We start from the raw sequence: 20,843 nt of genomic DNA on the forward strand, positions 1-20,843 counted from the left end.
CTCCCTTGGAACCCATTAAAATGTCGTTAAATATATAGTCCCCCATATAGGATTATTGTGATATAATCTTACAACCATAAACATAATAGAAGCTGGGATATCAGCAGAGCAAGTTTTCTAAAACACCTCTGGAATATGAAAAACAGATGGGCTGATAACCCCAGAGAGTGCTGAAGCCAAGGAGAAGATAAAGCTGCCCCTGACAACAAGGCAAGTAACTTCAGAGGGTCAGAGGGAGAAGAGGGACTGAAAGAGAAGGATTGATTGAGTTCCTATGACAGCAGTACTCTATCCCTTACCAAGAGGCCAGGCAGTAACTACCCAAGCAAATGCACACAACAACACAAGCAAAGGACAATTATTATCTAAATAAATTTATCTGTGAAGAGAGAATAGGAGACACTGGTGTCTTTTGGCATTTAGGGAGGTCCAGGCACAATGACTGACGCCCAGTTCCATTCACTATTTGGCAAAAGCTGCTTGTTAATAAAACCCATTTTTGAACAAACTATTATCGGTCAACCATTTTATGGCATCATTTTGAAATATTAAAGGAAACAGAGGTAATGCAAGAATGGAAAGGTAATTTATCCTTAGAAAGATTTATGTGTATGTATATAGACACATATAGCATTCATAAAATAAAAGGATGTCATGGCTTGTCATGAAAGGATCACAGGAAAAGAAATAAGCATTCAAAATTTAAAATACTTCTTTTTTAAAATTTTTGACGTTTATTTTTGAGAGAGAGAGAGAGAGAACGGGGGAGGGGCAGAGAAAGAGGAACATACAGAATAGGAAGCAGGCTCCAGGCTCTGAGCTGTCAGCACAGAGCCTGACATGGGACTTGAACTCACGAATAGCAAGATCATGACCTGAGCTGAAGTTGGGCGCTTAACCAACTGAGCCACCCAGACGCCCCAAATTTAAAATACTTCTGAAAAAAAGCAAGGAAGATAAATGAGAAAAAGATAAAGTCAAATAAATTCCTCAAACATATATATTAATAGTACATAATCACGGGAAATATGAGGTAAAAGAAAGTTATACAGTATCCATTTAAAATAGTGTTGAACTGGGGCACCTGGGTGGCTCAGTCGGTTAAGCGTCCGACTTCAGCTCAGGTCACGATCTCGCGGTCCGTGAGTTCAAGCCCCACGTCGGGCTCTGGGCTGATGGCTCAGAGCCTGGAGCCTGCTTCCAATTCTGTGTCTCCCTCTCTCTCTGCCCCTCCCCCGTTCATGCTCTGTCTCTCTCTGTCTCAAAAATAAATAAACGTTAAAAAAAAATAAAAAAAAAATAGTGTTGAACTAATTAGAGTTCTGAGAAGGAACCACAGAGGAAGGTTGGAGAGAAATTATTTAAAAGAAAAAAAAAGTAAGAATATTTCCAGAGCTAAGGGAGATGTATTCAAACTAAAAGAGCTTGACAAATATTGAGCAAAATTAATAACAATTTAAAAAATCTGTTTTAGATTTACCATGGTAACGTTTTAGGAAATATGAATGTTCCATGCATCTGCTGGCGTATGACAAACCACTTCAACACTTAGTAGCTTTGAACAACTGCAACATTTATTTTCTTGCAAATCTGAGTCTGGACAGGGCTCAGCTCATCTCTGTTCTACTTACCTACTGGAGCAGTTCAAAGGCTAGAACTGTACTCATTTCAAATGTCACCCACTCACATGTCCGGAAGACTGGGAAAACAAACATCTGGGCTGAAACAGTTGGGTCTCCAGAGGCATCTCTCTCTATCTCTATTTGGTCTTTCCACATGATTCTTCCAGCACAGTGGCTTTGGGCTGGTTAGACTTTCATGTTAGCTCAGGGTTCCCAAGGCATGTTCTGAGAAAGAGAGGCAGAAACTCTATTACTTTTTTTCCCAATTAATCTTTTATTCCAGAATGTAGATTTCATAAAAAGTTGCAATAGTAAGGAGAGCCCTATATACCCCGAAGCCAGTCCCTCATATTGTAGACCTCTTGCATTAATCTGTTACATTTTTCATAACTCATCAAACAACATTGATACATTATGGCTAACGAAATTCCGTATTTTATTCAGATTTCATTTATTTTCCCTAATATCTTTTGAGGATTACTAGTATGACCTTTAATGTAAATTTAGCTGGTGTTTCTCTCATGGTAGAACTGTGATTATGCTTGTTTGAGGTAGATGATCACTGAGATGAGGTGCCATTCTCAATACCATATAGCAAGGGAACTTGACTTTCATACTGATGCGGTTAGCCTCATTCTCCTGGCTCAGGTACTGTGTGTCAGGTTGCTCTACTGTCAAGGTATTTTATTTCCCTTCTTTCTATATTATTTGGAAGCAAGTCTCTAAGCACAGCCCACACACGAAGGGTGAGAAGTTATGCCCTACCTCTTTGAGGGAAGAGTAGCTATATAAATTATTTGGAATTCCTCTGTATGGAAGACTTGTCTCTTCTCTCCCATTTAATTTGCCACCATTTCAGTCTGAACTCATGAATATTTATTTTATATTTGGGGCTATAATTCAATATTACTTCATTTATTTTGTTGCTCAAATTGTTTCAGCTCTGACTATGAGGCGTTCTTTTAGTTGGTTCCACATTCCTTCTGATACTACAAGATCAGAAGGATCTTGTTTCCTGCCCCAGCCCTAGAATTAGCCATTTCTCAAAAAAGCCTTGTGTACTTTCATTGGAGAATGGGGTTTGAAACTAAGACCTGGACTCTGGGGATGCTCATTGCTTTTAGCTCTTCTCAGCAGATAGAGCAAAGAAATATACGTATCTGTATAATGCATGCACATACACCTATCTATGTGTTCACGTATCTATCAGTATTTATACTAAGCTAAACTCGAGTCCAAACTGATAGCTCTAATTTTAGTCAAGTATCTCATGGCTCATTCTAGCCTTCCCCTCTTGCTTATCTGTAACTTCCCATTCCCTCCTCCTTAAAAGTCCTGACTCCTACCATCTAGCATCGATTTACTTATTGTTTGAGTCTACACGTGTAGTGGTTTCAGAATTGTGAACCTGTACTCCTGTGAGAGACAATTTTACCAACTAGAGTACAACACTTACCTACACTTCCTTTGTCTTTGGTCTTACACTGTATCGTCATTTCCTAAGTTATTTAGATCAATACTCCTTTTTATCCACCCTTTTCAGTGAAGTTACATCTTGTATTTGTATTAGATCCTTTTGTCACAGTCTGCATTCAATTCTGGGATCCTTTGCCTTCCTGGTTGAGTTTTTAAAAATTTGCATGTATATTTACTCTTTATGCTGTGAAGTTCTATAGGATTTGACACATAGTGTTAAACAGTCTGACGAGAATAGTCTCTCAGCTCTAAAAAATCTTGTATCCTATACCTAATCCTAGTCACCCCTCCCCAACGCCAAGCCTTGGCACCATGGATCTGTTTTCCATCTCTATAGTTTTCCCTTCTCTAGAATGTCATATAATGAAAGCACGCAACATGCAATCTTATAAAACTGATTTCTTTCACTTAGGAATTTGCATTTAAGATTCATCCATGTTGCTGTGGATTAATAGCTCGTTTCTTTTGATCACTGAATAATATTCAGCAGTGTTAATCTAAAATAATTCGTTTATTCATTATCCTACTGAAGAACACCTTGGTTGCTTCCAGTTTGGGGCATTTATCACTCTTTCAACTGAGCCTAGGAAGCCACACATCATTTATTCTGGGTATATCCTATCCGTTAAAAATAATTCACTAAAATCAGCCATATTCAAGTAGAGAGGAATTAAATCCCATGTTGTATAGAAGGAGTGTCAACGTGTATGTGTGGGCATGTTGTAAAACTACCTCAATATGGTAAAGAAAAAGTCTTGCCTGTCCTCAGGGATTTTTTGACTATCAAAATTCAGTTGATAGATGTATTCGTTTTCTATTGCCAGGTAACAAATGATCACAAAGTTGGCTGCTTAAAACAAAAGCAACTTATTAGCTCAGCATTCATTGTTTCACCGTCAGTAGGTCGGAAATCTGGCACAGTATGAATGGGTTCTCTGCCCAGGGCCTCATATGGCTGAGCTCAAAGTGTCAGGTGTTGTTGGCAGGACTAAGTTCTTATCTGAAGGACGTGGGAAAGAGTCCCCTTCTGGGCTCATTTGGGACTTCGGCTGGATTTGTTTCCTTGTGCCTGTAGGACTGAGGTCCTGATCGTCTTGCTAGCTGTCAGCAGGGGTTTGCTGTCAATTTCTACAGCATACCCTCTCCCACGTCCTCCCCAATCATTAGCGGTTTACCTTTTTTAGAGTCAGCAGGATGGCATCCGTCTGACTTCTTGCTCTCCTTCCTCTGTATCTGAAATTAGCACCCAGATTTAAATGGCTCATGTAATAAAGTTAGGTTCTTACAAGTAATTTCCCTTTCTTAAAGTGAAGTGCCATATAACATAACATAAGCACAGGACTAGAATCCACCATATTCACATTGTGGGGATTATGCAAGTTCTGTACAACAGGATATGGGGATCTTGAGGACCATCGTAGAGTTCTGTTTACTACACTCATGGACTAAATTTAAAATAAGACACATATTTGACAAGCTGTTGGGATGTGGGAAGGAAGAAGTCTTTATTATTATTATTATTATTATTATTTCAGGGACAGAGGGAATCTTAGAGAACCTTAAGCAGGCTCCACACTTAGTGCAGAGCCTGATATGGGGCTTTTGATCCCACGACCCTGGGATCATGACCTGAGCTGAAATCAAGAGTGAGACACTCAGCCGACTGAGCCACCCAGGAACCCTAAGAATAATCCATTTGAACATGTTTTCTTGAGTGACACAGTAGAAATTGAATTGAAGTTTGGGGTTCCTGGGTGGCTCAGTCAGTTAAGCTTCTGACTTCAGGTCATGTTTGGTTCATGAGTTCGAGCCCTGCCTGGGGCTCTGTGCTGACTGCTCAGAGCCTGGAGCCTGCATTGGGTTCTGTCTCTCTCTCTCTCTCTCTCTTTGCCCCTCCCGGGCTTGCGCTGTCTCTCAAAAATGAATAAACGTTAAAAAAAAAAAAAAAAAAAAAGAAATCGAACTGAAGTAAATTACTGAGGTAGGCAAGGGGCACTATGCACATGATTAAAGTAATAAAAAAAACTTTATTGATTTTCGATTCTTAGGCTCACTTCACAGGTAAAACCTGGAAGTTTTGTCATAATGGCCAAATTGAATTTAAATATCACCAATCTTGAAAATGTAAATGTCAAAATATAGCTCATACAAGTTGGTGGGAAGAAGAAGGATGAGAGGTAAAGGAATGATTATGGATATTGATATACTCTCTAACAATAAAGGGATTCAGTCTATGAAAAAGGGATTCTGTTTATTAAAAAAGCGTTTAAACCATGGGCTGGCGATTTTGTTTCCTTTAGGGCACATGATAGACTTTGTAGGTCATATGGTCTCTCTTGCAACTAATCATTGGTTATTGTGTTATGAAAAAAACCACTGACAACCATAAGCAGATGGATATGGCTGTGTTCCAATAAACTTTATTTTTAAAAAGGTGGCAAGTTGGATTTAGTCTACAGACAGTAGTGTTTCAATCCCTGGCTTAAAGTATATTCTTTAAAAACATTTAAAAAAAAAAGTAATGCTATTATTTTATTGAGAAGAGGTGAGAATGAGGCAGATTTTTTAAGTAAGCTAAATTTTCTTTTTTTAAAAAAAAAATTTTTTTTTAACGTTTATTTATTTTTGAGACAGAGAGAGACAGAGCATGAATGGGGGAGGGTCAGAGAGAGGGAGACACAGAATCTGAAACAGGTTCCGGGCTCTGAGCTGTCAGCACAGGGGCCCGATAGTAAGCTAAGTTTTCAAAGTCATGGTATAACAAGCAATAAATAATGCCTACTCTTGATAAATCAAGAAATAGTAATATTAACATACCATTTAGAGACAATGGATATAACTAAGCATAGAAATCTAAGCATAGAAATCACTAACAATGGCTTCTATGGGTATGACTGTGGTGAGAAAAGAAAGGGTAGGGACTAAGGCTTTTAAACATAAACTACTCTGTACTGTGAGATTTTTAAATATTTACATATTACTTTAATAAATATGAAAAAATATAAACTACTGAATGAAACAGATTTATAGACAGATCCTCCATTTGCCAAACTGACTCATTAATTAACATTTATTATATTATTACAACTTAAATCAATATTAATGTCCCAAACTGCATTAATATCTGGAATATAATATTTTACATTATTCATAAAACTATAGCAAGGGTTCTTTTTTATTAATATAATTTATTACCAAATTGGCTAACATAGAGTGTATAAAGTGTGCTCTTGGTTTTTGGGGTAGATTCCCATGGTGCATCGCTTACATGCAACACCAGTGATCATCCCAACAAGTGCCCTCCTCAATGCCCATCACACATTTCCCCCTCTCCCCCAGCCCCCCATCAACCCTCAGTTTGTTCTCTGTACTTAAGAGTCTTTTATGGTTTTCCTCCCTCCCACTCTGTTTGTAACTATTTTTTCCCCTTCCCTTCCTCCATGGTCTACTGTTAAGTTTCTCAAGATCCACACATGAGTGAAAACATGATATCTGACCCTCTCTGACTGACTTATTTCACTCAGCATAATACCTTCCAGTTCCATCTACATTGCTGCAAATGGCAGGGTTTCATTCTTTCTCATTGTCAAGTAGTATTCCATTGTATACATAAACCACATTTTCTTTATCAATTAATTCATCAGTTGATGGGCATTTAGGCTCTTTCCATAATTTGCCTATTGTTGAAAGTGTGTATAGCAAGGGTTCTTATATTCCATGTTAAAATTTAGAAATAATATGAAACACCAGATAGTATTTCCCTGAATGACCAGCTTTTATATTATATTAAAAAAAAGAAAAAAAAAAGACTAAGAAGCAATGACTTGTCCTTGTGAAAATATGCAGGTTTTTCTTTCAAGAACTCAACAACCATTCTCTGAATACAACATTACAGAATATATTCATGTTTATTTCAATTTCACAGAGAAGAATTCTTATTAGCATTGATCGTCTTCAAGAATTATAGTGATTTTCTTGTTCTATAGTTTTCTTAGCTGGACCACTGCTAAGAATCTGTCTCACCTGTGAATTTCCCTAAGACTTTGGTTATTTACCATGACACCATCTGTCCCAGTCAGAGACTACATTATGGTCCAACAGTCTGTTCTCTTTTAATATCCTTATCGTTAAGAACTTCCATTCCTTTTTATTAATGCTTATAATTCCACTTTTTAAAATGAAGAAATTCTTCTTTATATAGGAAGTAGAATGAAAATATGAGACAGGCAGTTTCATTTCATCTTTGATATTTATTAATATGATTGGCTATAGGCAATGAATCAACATTTTTCTTTGTTGCACATCTGAACATACATGAAACATGAAATATACAAAACTATTTTGTGTGAATTAGAGAGTACCACATGATTTCAAATCATTATTTTAGTAAATTATAGACTATGAGTTACTATCCATTGGGGAGTATTTTATTAAAAACCATTAATAATAAAATCAGCGCATCATCAAATTAACAATTTTTATGAGTACCATTAATTTGGTTAACACTTAAATTGTTCTTTCTATGACTGTATGATTATGAGAAATAAAAACATAATAAATGTACTCATGGGAATTAGAAAACTGGTTCAAATTAACCTATTAGAGTTTTATTTTTACAAGTGTTTTCACTATTTGGAGAAGTATAGTGTGTCACCCATTTCGAGCAAATCCAAACCAATGTTAATCTCCAAATGGAAATGAAAAGTGTTCTTTCTTCAGGATGCCAGTTTAAACTATATCTAAAATAGTAAACTTAAGTTTCCCTAGTCGTTTGCCTTGAAATGCCCAGTAATATTTGTAATACTAATTGTAACAGAACTGTTGTAAATGACATGCCTACCATTTGTCAGGCACTATGCTAACTACTTTACGTATGTTGTGTTTTCTTTAGTTGACTCAGCATCCTATGAGTAGATGTTACCCTTTTAAAATGCATCAGAAAACTTGGGTCTGAGGTATTAAATATTACGCCATACAGGATAAATGTTTGAACAAAAATCAAACTCTGCGTTGACTAAATTTGAAATTAAAAGTTTCTCAGTATTCCTGTGGGTGAAAGGATAGAGGAGCAGACAGAAAAGACCTATTCTTGAAAGAGACGTAACAAAAAGAACAAAAAGGGAAGACGGGGGGAAAATGCTTGGAGGAAACCTCTACCTGTTTAGATGAGGAAAAGAGGTCTGTTAGCGTCATGTGTAGCTGAAAGTTTGAATATCATAGGTGAAAAGATTTCTATACTCTTAACTAATACTGAATTATTAAGAAAGGGGCATCAGAAGAAATCTGGAAGAGAGAAATTGGAAGCTGCCTTTGAAAGAGTTTAACGATTAGACCAGGCACTAATGAAACTGGTTGATAAAAAAGAATTAGGTGAAACAACAGAGTGATGTGGGGGGTTGGAAGAAATAAGAACTTGACCATAGACAGGTGGTTCTGAATTATTACATGTATAGGCTATCACAGATGTGGGATGAAATGATGAGGAAATGCCTCTTGGGATGGGATGTATTTAACTTCAAGCTATCAAAGCCATATTCATTATAGAAAACAAAAAAGGAAATAGAAATCAGGAAATCCATTGAACTATATTTTAAACTTAAAAAAATTTTTTTAACGTCTATTCATTTTTGAGAGACAGAGAGACAGAGAGCAAGCAGAGTTGGAGCGGAGAGAGAGGGACACCCTGAATCCGAAGCAGCCTCCGGGCTCTGAGCTATCAGCACAGAGCCCGATGCAGGGTTTGAACTCACGGACCAGACCGCGAGATCATGACCTGAGCTGAAATCTGATGTTTAACCAACTGAGCCACCCAGGCACCCCAAACCACCTTTTAATATAATGTCATGTATTATTCCCACATCTCCAAAATAAGTGCACACATGCAGATACACACATACTAAAATGCTTCTAGATCTGCATTGCCTCTGTAACAATGCCACCATGGATCCAGCCGCCCAACAAATAAACCTAAGAGTCATTTCATTTTCCCATTTTCTTTTCTGTTCTCATAAGGAATCACAAGCCCTTTCGACTCAATCTTCTAAACATCTCCAACCTCTGACTGCTGGATAACTAGAATAGATTTGCCTGCACATTGTCTTGTGGCCCCCACAAACCCCAACCCATCCTCTGTATTGCCTGTAGGGTGATATTTCTAGTGTGCGCACGCACGTGCTCGCACGGACACACACACACACACACACACACACACACACACACTGATGGTATAATTTCTTTAGTCAAAGTTCTTCAAGAACCACTTATCACCTATGGGATCAATCCTCTGAAATGCAATGCTCTTCATGATCTGACGCCATGTCCATCCTTTCCTGCCTCGTTTCACACCACCATCACCCCCTCCCATTGTCGTACTTTATAATGTCAGCCAGGTTGAGCTAATTGTTGTTGTTTATATATACTTTACTTTCTCCTACTTTCACACTTGCTGTTCCATTTGCCTGCAATATCCTTCCTCACTTCTGAATGGACCTGGCCACTTTGAGACTTCCTGAAAGTTATAATCATTTGTTCCTCCTTAGAACTTTGACCTGAGGGAGGCTCCTGTGCTTATCCACTGTGCTTTCTCCTTGCGCTCTGGATCTCTCTCTTCTCTTGCAGTCATTTGGGTTACAATTTGTTTTCTTACATGTCCCCTTTTCCCACTATACTTTGATCCCCTTGAAAAGTAGAACCAAGTCTTTAAATTTTGTGTTTCCTATGTCTAGCATAGTGTCTGGGTTTTAATAATAGTTTTACAAATATTTGTGAATATTAAATGAATGAAAGTAATCTATTTTAAATTAAACCTACTTTCCTCTAGTGATGAGCTCTAGCTAGGGAATTAAGTATCTGATCCTTTTTGTATGTGCATATTTTGGAGACGTCAGATGCTTTCTATTCCAAATTTATTTGAAAATATTTGTAGTGAAAATGATTGCATTCAGTTTTCCCCCCTCCAGCACCTGAAATAAAACATGCTTTGCAAGATACATTTTTATCTTGCTCCTGGCAATCACATGAAAAGCTATAGGGAAATATAGGCAGAATCTGTACTTGATGCTGTGGGGAATGGGAGCTAGAGGCAGTGCTGCAAGGATGCCTTCTTCATAACATAGATGCTTTTTCTAAAGTAAAAATATTTCAGGCTGAAAAGAATGCCTCTCCTCATGCTGCCTACAACAATGCTTTTATAGGGAAGGAAGTGTTTCAGATAGTCCACATTTTCTAATATTTTTAAATGGCTATCAAAGAGAGGGAAATGTCTTTCCATACTTTTTAACAACTCAGTATAAATTGAGCCTTGCAATAAGCTTATTATCATGCCAATATTGTAGGAATATGTATCTTAAAATAGTTTTGTTCTTTGCAGAAATTTTTTTTTTGCAATAGAAAAAAAATGCAACCCAAAGGTTTTTGGAAATTGAAACAATCATGGAAGAGGTTACTCCTTTTCACAACTGCCCAATTCAATAATTGTTGAGTACACCGGTATTACATGCTTCTTTTAGAAGAAAGATATATGACACATCCATATTCTGAGCACTAATTAAGCAACAGGTAGTATAGAAGCTAACATCATAAAATATTGTAGAAACATAATACTAAATACAGAAGAGGAATTGAAGGTGGAATAATTTGATCTTTTACACGTTATCTTAAAGTTTCTATATGTTAGATGCCCTCCCCTGTCACCATGACTGTGTGTGTGTGTGTGTCTGACATAAAAGATAATAGAACTTTTGGTTGCCAAACAATGAAGATGAATCAGTTTCTGTCCTTTGGAGAGGAGTAGGGGCCTCTCACCTTCTGTGGACAAATCTAGCCATAGATTTCTTTTTTAATATAGTTGAGTTGATTTGGGTGGGAAGTGGAAGAAGGACGAGTGTTATGGTGGGAGGAGTCTGTGGAAAAGGAGAGGAAAAGAAATCCCAAAAATATAAGATGAGTGGTTCTTAAAAATATATTCTGAGGCACCTGGGTGGCTCAGTCAGTTGAGTGTCTGACTCTTGATTTCGGCTGAGGTCATAATCCCAGCATCAGGGGATTGAGTCAGCATCGGGCTGTGTGCTCAGGTTGGAGCTTGCTTGGGATTCTCTCTCTCCCTCTCTGTCTGCCCATATGTCCCCTTTCATATACACACACACACACACACACACACATACATATATGTGTGTGTGTGTGTGTGTGTGTGTGTGTGTGTATATATATATACACACATTCTGTTATCGAAATGTTTGTATAGAATTTTCCTATTTCTGGTCTTCTAAAGAAAACATCGTGCCCAAAAAAACACATGTGGTTAGAATTTAAAATGGGCACTCATGTGAGCAATGCCTCTAGGAATATTTGTGTGACTGAGCTATACATCATAAACATCCTCTGTGAACTGCATAATAAGTGGAATTTCCAAAGGCAAATTTGAATGAGATATGTAGAAAAAGAAAGGGATATAACTTAAGGAAAGGAGTAAACAGTTTAAAACCTGGCCTACACATACTCATAATCTAAGAATTTCAAAGCTTTGGAAGGATATTTATCTGAGGGAATTTAAACCTCCAAACAAAAATCTTAATTATTAACTGAATTAGCATTTTATTGTAAGGTGCTGAAGAGATAATTTTCATCCCTTCTCTACATAAAATTCCATTGATTTAGAAATGCCTTTCAAAGTACTTACAAATATTTCAAATATAAAACAATTATAACATATTAAGCATTAATATAATTATTTTGAACCTATAAATACATAGATTTCATTAAATACGATGCCAGAAAAATAATCATTTTGAACCATCTCATCTAAGACAAAATGAGATTGTGATTTGCTTTTATTAGATACAATTAGATAGAAAAGCTCAACTTCACTTCATTCCTGGATTTTTACTTCATATTCTTTAACCAAATAGAATGTGAATTAATTTACCGTTTTTTCACGAAACCTCAGTCACACTACCAGTTGATGTGCTAAATGGGAATATTTGTTACAATTATTAACAGTATATTTAAAAAGTCAAATACTATACATACATATCAAAGCATTCACTGGAGATGTATCAAAGCCAGTATCGTAGGAATTAATTGTCTCACCTTTTGAGAAATCATACTGGTCACCCCAGTACCAGGACATCACAGTCACCTCCCAACTGACCACCCAATGTAGATAGCTGGAGCGTATATGGGGTCTTTCATGTATAAGACAATTTTATAGTTGATCCTAGAATCACCACAACTCCTGTTTGCAGCCTGTTTTTTTGTCCATGTCTGAAAAGTACCGGCATGTTAAGAGAGCATGGTCTGAAACATGCAACGATGCAATGAAAACCTACACAGATTTCCCCTCACCTCTCTCCAAGTATATAGCTTTATAATTGAAATCACATGGATGCAGAGAATGTCTCTGCAAAAATATATCCCCACAAACTTGACTAATAGGAAGAAGACATTATGAAGCCTACTGTCTAATTCTAGTGGAAGAAATAACTTAGTTATTCAATAAAAGTTTTTGCTTTCCTTCTGGGCACACAGTGAAACTATATTCCCCAGTCTTCCCTGCTGTTAAGTGTGGTCATGTAACTAGCTAATGGCAATGGGCAGACATGTTGTATGTTCTTAAAAAAATCTCCCTGTGGTTATTTACTCCTTTTATTCTTGCGTCTACCCGCTATATGTCTATGGCTAATACTGCTTTGGAGTCCACATGTTAACTTTAATAGCAACCCATAAAATAGAGTCTAGTCTTAAATTTATTTCACAGTTAAAGGATATGAGGAGACCAGGACTCAGTGTGGTCAAGTGTCCTACATAATTAAACTGGGAACTTCCAAATTTGTATTCAAGTGAAGTCCACTATCATATTATTATTCCCATTTTACAATAGGGGAAGCTGACAAGGTCACAGATGCAAAGTGCATCTTTTCTGATGATCAATTTTACTGGCTCCTACGAGGTATGAGTATGTTCAAGATCACATGTCTCTCTTCTTGCGTGCCTCCTTTAGGATTTGATAACATTCATTCATCTGACAAATATTTATTGAATACCCATTGTGTGTCAAACACTATTTTAGGTCCTTGAAATGCACAGTGAAAATATACAACCAAAGAATTCTGCCTCCTACAGTAAACTTCCAGAGAGTAAATTTCTGGTAGAAAGAGGAGTATTTATTACTTACAATGCAATTATTAAACATTTTAAAACTCTGATAATCTTGTACTTCTGTAGTACATTCAGGAAGAAACTGCGGCACTTGAGATAAATAGTCGTGGCTGTAAAAATGTAAAATGCCAAGTACTATCCTCAAGGAACATGCAGTTTCTACTGGCAGATAAATCACACATACACATAACTTGTATCAGACACCATTAAGACTTACATTAGGTCCCCTGAGTATCACACTTTTCTAGGGCCTTTGTCTGCCTCTGATTCCCCGCTGCCACTAGGTTGGCCAACTCTAAGTGGGCTCAGACCAACCTCATATGAACAACCTGACATCTGCTTTGCTCCCTGTCCCACTGCTCTTCTCTTACCTTGTATCCCAGAACTTTCCTGTCCACGCTGAGGCTTAAGCTTCAGGGAGAATAGCTCAAGTACACTGAGAAGAGAGGGGAAGTTAACCTATCAGAGAACAAAGTTTACCAATGAAGACAGGAGCCAGCATATAATTGGTTCTTCCTTCTTCGCTCTGGACAGGTTGTCCTGAGATGCAGTTGTTCATATGGACTCCACCAGGATGGTTCTCAAGAATAACCAATTAGTTGTGCTTGATACAAAGCAGTGTGCATGTCAAGAATTCACCCACTTGAACTTAATTTGTTTATTCCTTCCATGACTTCATCTCTTCTCCCTTTACTTCTACTTCTTTGTGACCACACTCTCTAATTAATTGTTAGTATATATATTTTTGCTTTGGCCTCCCTTTTCCAGCACGCTTAATTATTATACATGGAACAGATGGCAATTAATTCAAGAGTTGTGAATGATGTGATATGAGGGTATAGAAAAAAGAGGTTTTGTTTTCCCTACCTGTGGTTTCTAAGAATGTCAGGGAAGTGACAAGAAGGAGGTGGGGATTTTGTGTTTTGTTATGAAAAATGAATATAATTCTAACAGATGACAATAGATACCGCTGACATTCCAAGTCAAGTAATGGTAAACAAAAATGTGTCCAAGAGCAGTAATCTAGGAAAGATTTTTTAGGAGAAAGCTGGAGGTAAGGCTAACAAATCAGGTCATTGAAAATCTTGAACACTACAGACACCCAATGCTGGAGATCATATACTTTTTCGGGTTGCCACAGTTGATGTTATATCAACGGGAAGCCAGAACTCTAAGGAAGGGAGAGGATTCTGGACCCTATCCTTAGATATTCTGATTCAGTAGGTCTGGTGGCGCCTCAAGTCTTCATTTCTACTAGGTCCTCAGATGTTGCTGATAGGTCTGTTCAGGGACCACGTTTTGAGTAGCACTAGTTTAGAAAAGATTTGTCTTTTTTATACACCATTCCTGAACAGAAGCAGTTCAGATCTGTGTGTTTCTAAATATGGATGGAATATTACCTCCACGGCCATTCTTTAAGTGCTTTCTGGGTACATTTGCATTTTAGGTTGGTTAAAACATCTGTTTTAAGCCATTTATGAAGGTGCTGGATTTGTGCATAACTCTGTGGCTGATGCTAACATTGCTAGTTAAGTCTGAAATTAAACTTTCCTAATTCACTCAACACCAATACACTTTCCACAGAGAAGATACAGTACCTGCCGAGACAGGGCACAGAAAAGGAAGTTTTGACGGATGAGAAAGAGCCAGAGTCTCATGAGAAAGGTCATGCTATGAGTATGTCATGAGGGCCTCAAATAAAGTAGCTTGAGAGAAGAAAGGCATCAAAGATAATCTCAGCTCCCTGCTGTCACTTCCCTGACTCTCTGCCCCTGGGCATTATTTACCCAAGAGAGTATTCAGTCTTTGAGCAAATATCAAATACAAACAAGAGGCAGAACATAGGGTAGATAATCTAAAATTTATACACTGATCTCACAGATTCCTGGGTCTCATTCTGAGGGCCACACCTCCAGAGGAAACAGGATAGGATAGAGTAAGCCATGTAGTGTGAGATACCATTGAGGTTACTGGGGATGCTTGCCTTGAAAAAGAGATGCCTTGCGCTAATGGTTGTTGGATATGACATGTATCGTGTTCCCAAAGGCTGCCATATGAAATACCAGGAGAAAAATAAACAAAATAAGGGTAGTGAATGAATGCTACCATGAAACAATCTACATTCAACATTATAAAATCTGTCCACATGGAATGTGCAACTTGGGGCGGAAAGTCCTCCATTACTGGAAGTGTTCAAAGTAAGTCAGGTTAGCAGACTATTAGTTAGAAAATCATTTTATAAAGGTTTGGGAAATCCATTGTCATTAATTCCAAAATGACAGGGAAAATGGATTCACACGCACACACACACACACACACACACACACATACAAACACACACACACACACACACAATTTTTTCTAACTGAATATTTGCATATAAGACCTTCATTTGTAGATGACTATTCCATTTTGTTCATAGTACTACAGACCTCACAGATTAGTGATCTAAAAGCTAATATGGAAACAAAAAGGGCATCCTCCCAACAGGGGTACTGGATCTACATTAAACACAGCAGGGGCCTGTGAACACTTGAACCCCCCAGCGGGAAGTGATCATCTCATTGCTTTCTAGGTTTGATTGAAATTATCAGGTCTTTTCCACGCTGTGTCCTGGAGTGTAAAGAGAAATTAATTGATCGCCTAATAAGTGAAAGCTGAGAAAGAAGTCTTGTCTGTTGTGCTAAGAATAGAGTTTTATTTTCCTGTAGTGTCTACTAAATTATATTCATAAAGAGCAGTGTTAAGTTTTCTTAGTCAGATGTGAACTATTTAGAAGGGTTACAGTGGGTGACCTCGCTAGAGTAAAAGCATTTATCTTATTGTTATTGAGAATATTTCACATAGTATTCTCAGTAGCATAAATTTTAGTAAAGATTACTTTACTAAGGAATTATGGCAACTGGTACAGAGAGGGCAAAACTCATTGCCAAGTCTTATTCACATCTTTATTTTTGAGAGGGAGAAAAGGAAAGAAGGGAAAGGGGAAAAGGAAGGAGGGAGAAAACAACAAATTTCAACACTTAGCATAAAGGGGAAGCATATAAAATAACAGTCATAAAACATCTATGGAGTTGTCTTTTTTTTTTAACGTTTTTTATTTATTTTTGGAACAGAGAGAGACAGAGCATGAATGGGGTAGAGGCAGAGAGAGAGAGAGAGAGACACAGAATCGGAAGCAGGCTCCAGGCTCTGAGCCATCAGCCCAGAGCCCGTCGCGGGGCTTGAACTCACGGACCGCGAGATCGTGACCTGAGCTGAAGTCGGACGCTTTAACCGACTGAGCCACCCAGGTGCCCCTGGAGTTGTCTTTAAAATGTCTCTTACTGGGGCACCTGGGTGGCTCAGTCGGTTGAGCGTCTGACTTTGGCTCAGGTCATGATCTCACGGTCTGTGGGTTTGAGCCCCGAGTCGGGCTCTGTCCTGATGGCTCAGAGCCTGGAGCCTGCTTCAGATTCTGTGTCTCCCTCTGGCTCTGCCCCTCCCCCACTCTCACTTTGTCTCACTCTGTCTCTCAAAAATAAGTGTAAAAAATAATAATAAAAAATTAAAATGTGTCTTACTGACTTTTTAATGTAAATTTTGAGAGTCTGCATGTAGAAGCAGAGACATAATGTTAGTAAAATACAGGATTCATTTCTTTTCAGTTGTAAAAGGAATAAGTGTCTTATTCCTCCATTTAAGTATTATTTACTTATCAAACCACAGATTCCGATCCCAGAGAACACCAAGCAGAATAAACACACACCCACAAAAATCTATTCCTAGTCATATCTTCAGAAAGTCAAAGAAAAGAGAGAATCTCGAAAGAAGAGAGAGAAAAAAGTGAAACTTACCTATATAGGAACTTGTCTTCAGAAATGATGTAATCAAGAGGGAAATATTTAAAGTGTTGAAAGAGGGGCGCCTGAGTGGCTCAGTTGGTTAAGCGTCTGACTTCCACTCAGGTCATGATCTCACGGTCTGTGAGTTCGAGTCCCACGTCGGGCTCTGTGCTGACAGCTCAGAGCCTGGAGCCTGCTTCGGATTCTGTGTCTCCCTCTTGCTCTGCCCCTCCCCCGCTCATGCTCTGTCTCTCTCTGTCTCAAAAATAAATAAACATTAAAAAAATTAAAAAAAAATAAAGTGTTGAAAGAAAAATCCACCAACCCAGAATCCTGGATACAGTGAAATGATTTTTCAACAGTAAAAAAAAAGCAATAAAGACTTTCCTACTCAAACAAAACTTGAGGGAATTTGTTGCTAGGAGATATGCCTTGTAAAAAATGTTGAAAGAAGTTCTTCAGAAGCTCCAAATCATGTGACTCTAGTCATGTTCTAGCAAAGATAACCATTTGGAATGAAGGCTACATGTGTGGTTACTACTTGAATAATTTGCCTCATAGAAGCTCTGGAGTTGAAATCAACTTTCAGAGATGCCCCAAGTTGGCTAGGTCTTTACTGTCCTGCATCAGCTTGTATTGGATGAGAGCTGGCCCAGAAAGGGGTTTGCCCTGGTGTGAGGGGACTTCACGCAGCTGAGGCAGTCCTAGAGGATGCTGACATCCCAAGGCTGCCTTCAGACAAGAGGTAACTCACACTTGTGTTTTATGAGGGATTTCTTACGAGGACCTGGCACAGAAAGAAAATTCCTAAACTTGGTTCCTGGATGAATTTTCTTACTATGTGACTGCAAGCTGAAAATGGATGGCAGCTATAAAACAAACCCACCCAAGAGTGGCTTTGAAAGACAGCGGTAAGAGAACATCGTTCCAATGAATAGAGTTTTGGTTGACCCATCCGGTCATTGACTTTGTAGTAAAAGATGAAAAATCTTAATATATTCATATTTTAGACTGGGATTAGAATGAATCGAGAAGCACTTCAGGTGTACATTTTAAGGAAGTATTCTCAGGGTTGTGCACGTGCTTTGTCCCTGATATGGGACTTTATCTTTTCAGAAGACCAACGGCTACTAGCTGGAAAACTGACTATATTAAACCCGTTGAAGGTAAAGCTAAAGTACAAGTTTGGAGGTAATATTTTATGAGAATGAGACTCAAACTCAGGATGCAAGGTGCAATTTGGTACTGTACATGCAGTTTCATCACGTGACTGTGTTCAAAAATGAAAATAAAAAAGAATACGTGGGATTGGAAATGAAGGATTAGAAGCAGGAATGGCCCACTTGAGGGAATTTGTGCGTACACATATGGGCTCTACTAGTTTAGAAACTCCAGTTCCCAAAGAGAGGAACAGAGCTGTCAGTAATCAGGGTCTAGTTCATGTGACTAGATGAGCCACTGAGTCCAGCAGACATCCTAGCTGCAGATGAGGGACTCTGTAATGAATACTATCTTTCTTCTTTTACGTTTAGTCCCAGGAAGAGACATCCACCAGAATCTTTTGGAACTGCTCCAAAACAGAAGTGAACAAGTGGGTCAGAGTGACATAATGGAGTGGATGCTGTAATATGCTGTCCAGATTCTTTTTCAATGAATATTTATTTGTCCCAACATTTGGGAGTCCTGTTGGCAAACAGCCTTCATATGTCAACCATTTCATGAATTGACTCTGCTGAAGACAGCTTCCTCAGCTAAGATTCTACTCCTTCTTAAGGCTATCCACATCCAATGACTGATCAATGTCAAGGTACAAATCCTGACTATCTTGGTTCAAGTCAAACTATTCCAGATCCAAAGCTCCCCACAGGATCTTCCAAGACTGTAGTTGAGACTAGATCCTTGCTTCACTTCTCCCTCTTTCCAATCCATACATCTTCCCTTACCTTCCTACAGGTGTTAATCTCAAGGGAAGTCTTTAGTAATCATTCTATATATGAAATTCTGTCTCTGAGTCAGCTTATTTTCAAGGTTATGTCTCTTAAAAACATTGTAGTTAATATTGTTATATACTTATGTTGCCATTTTTTATTGATGTCTACCCACGTATTTACCTTTTTCCTTGCTCTTTATTCTCTCCTGTATTTCCACGTTTCTCTCTGACATTAATTCTTTGTCTTTTTTTTTAGTCTGCAGAACACCTTTAAGTATCCCTATTAATGAAAGTGTGTTGGTATAGATTCTTTTCAGAAATTTTGTTTGTTTGTTTGTTTGTTTGAAACGGCTTTGTTACACAGCTTCATTTTGGAAGGATATTCTCACAAGATGTACAGTTCTTGAGTAGTGATTTTTTTCTTTTAGCACTTTCAGGATATAAATCCAGTCTTTTGACTTACAACTTTTCTTTGAGAAGCCAGCTGTCAGACTAATTGTTGACCTTTTGAATATAACCTGTCCTTTGTCTTAGATTTCAAGCAATTTTACTATGGAAACATTAGATCTTGAATCAACAGCTTATTTTCTTTGATTAGTTTTAGAAAGCTCTGCAATTATCTTGTTGAATATTGCTTCTCTCCAGTTCTCTCTTTCTCCCCTCCTTCTGGGATTCTCAATGCACATATGTCAGACTTTCTATCCCTTTTATCTTCTACCCTTTCTTCACTTGTCTCTCTCTGCTTCATTTTGTGTATTTAGTTTTAAATCTTCCCATTCATCAATTCCTTCCTTCATGTGTCTAATCAACTATCAAACCCATTCATTTAGTTCTTAATTATTGTTGTTATTTTGTAATTCTAGAATTCTGGTAGTTCTTTTATATATATATGTGTATATATATATATATATACATATATATATTTATATTTATATATATATACACATATATATATACACATATATATATTTATATTTATATTTATATATATATACACATATATATATATGTATATGTATGTATATATTTGGTTTTGTTTTAGAATTCCTTATTCTGTCGTTTTATTTTTTGAACATACCAAGCATGTTTATTGTAACATTTGTATCTGACAACTGCATTACTTATGTATGCTATGGGTCTGTTTCTATTACTTATTTCTCCATAAGTTTGCAATCATATTATCTTATCTCCTTTTGTGTCAAGTAATTTCTGAATAATTACCAGAAGTTACATATAAAAATTGTGTATTTTATTTGAGACCTATCATAATGTCTTTTCCAGAAAGGAAAAATGTTTGCTTTGTGCAGACAGGTAGAGGCATTAGCAGTCTTTAATTCAATTTCAGAGATTGAGTTTATTACCTAGATCTTAGTCCTTCTGGTGCCTATTTATTTTTGTATATCCTTAATTCCAGAGTTTATCCCTTTAGGATCTCAATTCCAATCCTGGGGAAGTTATTAGGATCTTCACTTATTGGTGGTTCTGGAATCCTATTTGTGTTGCCTTAACCCCAGAAGATTGTTAAAGCTCTGATCTAATCCAGAATGGGCAGATGTCCTTACAGAAGAAGCATCCTCCAACTAGATCTTGACCTCTAAATCTTCATTGCCTTGTCAGCTCTTTGTTAATCTCTTTAGCATATTAAAAAAAATGTTTTATCCAGTTTTTCTAGTTGCTCTCAGTAGCAGATTTGGTCTGAATTACCTGGGCTACCATTACCAGATACAAAAGTCCAGTGATGATCATTTCCTAAGTAGACTTTCAAAAAAATTTTAAGATGCACTGTACCTGAAAATTCTATTATGTTCATTCATGTTTACATTAATTTTCATTTGT

At 37.5% G+C, this 20,843-nt stretch overlaps 1 long non-coding RNA gene across 1 annotated transcript in view; it reads right to left on the bottom strand.

Annotated features, from left to right (window-relative positions):
* Nucleotides 1-1,624: 1,624 nt before the first annotated feature.
* Nucleotides 1,625-20,843, bottom strand: part of LOC122238715 — a 103,480-nt gene continuing 84,261 nt past the window's right edge. Inside the window, exons 3-4 of the long non-coding RNA XR_006217820.1 lie at nucleotides 4,274-4,331; nucleotides 1,625-1,847 (exon numbers count right to left, since the gene is read on the bottom strand). This is a non-coding gene — a long non-coding RNA (uncharacterized LOC122238715). The remainder of the gene's footprint in view (nucleotides 1,848-4,273; nucleotides 4,332-20,843) is intronic.

Source organism: Panthera tigris, chromosome B2 (assembly GCF_018350195.1).
Source record: "Panthera tigris isolate Pti1 chromosome B2, P.tigris_Pti1_mat1.1, whole genome shotgun sequence".
Taxonomy (NCBI): Eukaryota; Metazoa; Chordata; class Mammalia; order Carnivora; family Felidae; genus Panthera; species Panthera tigris.